The 5,260-nt window shown below is 42.4% G+C and overlaps 1 non-coding gene across 1 annotated transcript; it reads left to right on the top strand.

Annotated features, from left to right (window-relative positions):
- Nucleotides 1–260: 260 nt before the first annotated feature.
- Nucleotides 261–367, top strand: LOC112535079. The gene has a single exon (XR_003079278.1). It is a non-coding gene; the product is annotated as a small nucleolar RNA R71 (small nucleolar RNA).
- The last annotated feature ends 4,893 nt before the right edge of the window (nucleotides 368–5,260 follow it).

Below are 5,260 nucleotides of genomic sequence, written 5' to 3'. Positions count from 1 at the left end.
TAGAGTTGGTTAATCTTCTTGGTCGGAGCTCCACCCGAGCTCGCCAAGGTCAGAGAATCTATTTGGTTAACCACTCCTTGTCTTCCGGCTCATTCCTAGAGGATTGCCACCGATAATTGTTCATGGCCATTTCCTCTATCAAATTCCCGAGCTTGCCTTGGGCATCTTAATCGCTTAGCGCCCCCACCGTAGCATCCACCATCTGCCTCGTCGTAAGGTTCAACCCGCTGTAGAAGGTTTGAACCTGCATCCCCACTGGCAATCCGTGATGTGGGCAGCATCTCAAAAGGTCCTTAAATCTCTCCCACGCATCGTACATACTTTCATCATCAAACTGCATAAAAGAAGATATGTCATTTCTAAGTTTAGCAGTTTTAGTGGGAGGAAAATACTTATATAAATTTTTTTCGGCCAACGCCTTCTAGGTAGTAATGGTCTGCTGAGGAAGAGATTACAACCATCTCTTGGCTCTGTCCCTCAAGGAAAATGGAAACAATCTCAGCCGAATGGCGTCATCGAAATCTCCAGAAAGTTGGAGATATGAGCATTGGGATCCTCGTTGGGCAATACTCCAAACTGCACGCTCTGCTGGATCATCTGGATGACATTGGCTTTTATTTGAAAGTTGTTGACCGCTACAGCAAGTCTGACTATACTATTTTTCGTCCCATCCGAAGATGGTCGAGCAAACTCGTACATCGTCCTTTAATCGTCATCGGCCTGGAGGTTGTGGTTCTCCATCACGTCCGCTCCTTGAACCTGAACTGTAACTCTGTCCTCCTCCTTAGAGCTCCTGGTCATAAACTACCTGAAACCGACAACCAAACAACCACTAATCAACTATAATAATAAATAAAGAATACAAAATAAATAAACGAACAGATAATGACTAAATTAACACAAAAACAATTCACTCTAGTTCACTATTACTTAGTCCCGGCAACGGCGCCAAAAACTTGATAGGCTAAATGTGTTAGCTATAATCTAAGGCAGTGAACCTATCGATGCAGTCTACCACTCATGCCGAGTATCAAGGTTGTATTCCTCGGGAAAGTGAAAGCCCAGAGTTACTTCTTTGTTCTTTGTTATATTAACCTAAAATTAATGATGAATAATTCCTAAACTAACTAATAGGTACGAGCTATGTTCTAAGGGAGATGCAGGAATAAATGGATAAATGAAATAACTAAGACAAGAAAGCAAACCCAAAGGGAACCTAAACTAGTTGGCAATCAAACAAAAGATAAAGGATTGATGAGCCCAATTATGCTACCCGTGGACGAATTCTTAACCGAATTCGGTTTCTCTCACTCGATAACCGAATTCCTAAACCTAATAACCTAAAGTTGGAATCTCTTCCTAACGATTGATTCTTAAATTAGCATTAAGCTTTAATCCGCCTCTATTAAGCTTTGTTAATTCTTAATCCGGCTAATTAATTATCCTTATCTCTAAGTGATTATTAACCAATTCTTGTTATTCAAAATTCCAATTGCCAAATGGACTTCTCAATCTCATAAAACAATCTAAACACCACAATTCACAACGTCTCATGAATAATGCATTATCTTATTAATATTGAAAGTAAGAAGAATACAAAACTAACTCAAACAATCCAACAATATAATATTAAGCCAACATAGTAAAGAAATCCCAATGGATTTAATCAATCTAGCTGAACATGTTCACGTTTAAAACAATTTAGGAAATCAATTACAATGAAAGAATAATGAAAATGAAACATGTACACCCTTTTCTCTCGAATTGGATGAACAGCTCCAAATCTGGATCTGCACTATGATTAATTTCCCAAACTGCCTCTTGAATTGTTCCAACTATTGTTTTGCATGCGGAACCTTGCGATTTCAGGGTTCTTCCTCTTTGTTACTCTCTCCCGAACTTAGCACTATACAAAAACCGAACCAGCCACCAGGGCTCTCTCTCACTCCTTGCTTAGCTAACCCTAAAAAAAACAGTTCCTTATATATTTGTTTCAAAGACGGCCATGGTCAAAGTCAGAGTCGGTCAAGACGCCGAGTCCAGCCGTACGAACATCTCGGATCTCACCAATTAGGGTTTCTCCATGGCCGTGCCCCCGCCGGTGCTGAGCCACCACGAGCCGTGCTGGCTACGGAAATCGTGCCCAAAATGCCATTTTTTGAAGACCAAAAGTCATGGTTGGTCACGGCCAGAGTCCAGGCCATGGTGATCAGCACGACCTTGACCTGGGCTGTGCTCAATGTATGCACTACGAGCTCTTGTCCAATCTTGATGAATTCCCGTCCATTTTCGCATGTATTGATCTATAATTGCTTAAATACTGATGATGGTCCTATAAATTCTCCTAAAATGCAAAAGAACGCAAAACACAGGTGATCTTGGAATAAAAGCACAATAATTGCTAAGAAAATACGTAATAATATGCAAGCAAATATGTGTAAAATACGTAATAATATGCAAGCAAATATGTGTAAAACTATGCATATCAACCTCCATCCCAGCCTGAGAGATCTTATGCCTTAACACAATCCCCTCTCTCACCATGAAATGGCATTTTTTCCAGTTCAATACCAAGTTAGCCTTAATACACCTAGCTAACATGTAGTCAAGATTTGTCAAACAAAGAGAGAAAGGATCACTAAAAATAGAGAAGTCAACCATAAATACCTCCATAGACTCCTAAATCATGTCCTCGAAAGTAGCCATCATGCACCGCTGAAATGTAGCCGGTGCATTGCACAGTCCGAATGGCATCCGTTTGTAAGTGAACGTCTCATAGGGACAGGTGAAAGTAGTCTTCTCTTGGTCCTCAGGTGCAATAGGAATCTGGAAGTAACCTGAAAAACCATCAAGAAAACAATAAAACATGTGACCTGCCAAACACTCAATCATCTGATCAATGAAAGGAAAAGGGAAATGATCCTTCCGAGTTGTATCATTAAGCCTCCTGTAATCAATGCAAACTCGAAAGCCTGTTACCGTCCTAGTCGGGATCAACTCATCCTTTTCATTCCTTACCACTCTCATGCCTCCTTTCTTAGGCACAATCTGCATAGGACTCACCCATAAACTGTCAGAAATAGGATAAATCAAACCAACATCAAGAAGTTTAATTACCTTCTTCTTTACCACTTCTTTCATGTTCGGGTTGAGTCATCTTTGAGGTTGAACAACCGGCCTAAAACTGTCCTCCAACGAAATCTTAAGCAGAAACTTGGATTTATGCCTGGGATGTCAGTTATCTTGAAGGCAAAGGCCTTCTTATACTTCCTTAAAACTTCCAAAAGCATGGCTTGTTCTTCGGGAGTCAGATCAGCTGCTATGATCACTAGCAAGCGCTTCTCTTCATCCAAGAAGGCATAAGTCAAGTGGCTCGGTAACTCCTTCAATTCTAGGACTAGTGGGTCCTCAAAGGAGGTCTTTACCTTCTGCACTCCAGACTTGTCAAGAAAAAGATAAGAATTAGTTGACAAGCTCGGCTCAGAAGCCAATAAAACAGTGAGTTGCTCCAACACTTGCTCGTTGGACAACTCCTCCTCATCCTCAGCTAATGCCACCTGCAATGGGTCAAAACATAACATTTCCTGCAAATGGGACTCAACCACATCATCAATCACATCAACATAACACACAGTATTATCATGGTCTAGTGACTATCTTATAGACATGGCTAGGTCAAAGGTAATGGTCTAATCATCAACTCTAAGCTTAAGTTTCCCATCGCTTACATTGATAACAGCCCTCGATGTAGCTAGGAAAGGCCTACCCAGGATAAGAGGCACAGTGCTCTCACCCTCAATATCCATCACCACAAAGTTCACAGGAAAGATAAATTTATCCATCTTCACAAGTACATCCTCAACGACACCTCTAGGAATTTTAACAGTCCTATCAGCTAACGAATGCTCATCCTAGTAGGCTTGGGTTCATGCAATCCTAACTTAGCAAATAAACTAGTGGGCATCAAATTAATACTAGCTCCTAAATCAACCAATGCACCACTAATTGGCAAATCGCCAATCATACAAGGGACAGTAAAACTCCCTAGATCTCATCGCTTGAGTGGTAGCTTGTTTTGGAGAATAGCTGAACGCTCCTCATTAAGTACTACCTGACCAAGATCCTCCAACTTCCTCTTATTGCTCAAAATCTCCTTTAAGAACTTGGCGTACTTTGGCATCTGCGAAATGGCCTCAACAAAAGGTAAGATAATTTTCAGCTGCTTAAACAAGTCAAGAAACTTACTGTATTACTTGTCCACCTTATCCTACCTCAACCTTGCAAGATATGGAACCGGGGCCTGATACTCCCGCACAGGGCTCTTTTGCCTATCTTCTTTCTTCCTCTCAATCTCCACCACCTCAGGCTCTGGTCCTTCCTTAGCTGGCTCATCCTGCACAATCATATCATCCTTATCAGCTAAAGGCAAAGAACCAGTCAATTGCTTACCTGATCGCAATTGCAATGCTCCCTCGGGTTTGACTCTGTAGTGCTGGGGAGCGATCCTCAGGGTCTCTCTGAAAGCATCTTAGATATCTGGTCAATTTGAGTCTCCAAGTTCTGAATCGGGGCCTGCTGATTCCTAAGTGCACTATTAGTCTGCTGGAATCTCATCTTTGTAGACGTCACAAACTTCATCATAAGCTCCTCTAAATTTGACTTCTTTTCTGGTGGAGGAGGAGCTTGTGTAGGCCTAGCTGGCTGTTGTTGTAGCTACTGATGAAGTCTCTGAAAACCTGGTGGACGCTGGGCATTATTGTTCCTCCAACTGAAGTTGGGATGATTGCGCCACCTAGGGTTGTATGTGTTACTATAATGGTTGTTCTGCTGCCTTGGGGCATTCCCCATATAATCAACCTGCTCAATATCAAAAGACACAGCAGAAACAGATTGGAAAAGTAGAAGAAGATGAAGCAAACATACCTCCCGCAGTACAGTTCACACTGTAGTGTGGGCCACCATAAAACTCGCAGCCAACGTTCGCTGCATGAGCCGGCATCTGGAGTTGGTCCATCTTCTTGGTAAGAAGCTCCACCTGAGCTGCCAAGGCTGCTGTAGAATCCACTTGGTTGACCACTCCCTGTCTTCCTGGTCGGCTCCTAGAGGATTGCTACTGATAATTGTTCATGGCCTTTCCTCTATTAAGTTTTGAGCCCGCCGGGTGTTCATCGCTTAGCGCCCCCACCGCTACAAAGATCCACCATCTCTGGCCGCAAGGTTCAACCCGCTATAGAAGGTCTGAACCTGCATCCACATTGGT

The sequence above is a fragment of the Ricinus communis genome, chromosome 4, assembly GCF_019578655.1.
Source record: "Ricinus communis isolate WT05 ecotype wild-type chromosome 4, ASM1957865v1, whole genome shotgun sequence".
Lineage (NCBI taxonomy): Eukaryota > Viridiplantae > Streptophyta > Magnoliopsida > Malpighiales > Euphorbiaceae > Ricinus > Ricinus communis.
This window is presented reverse-complemented; position numbering and strand designations above follow the sequence as displayed.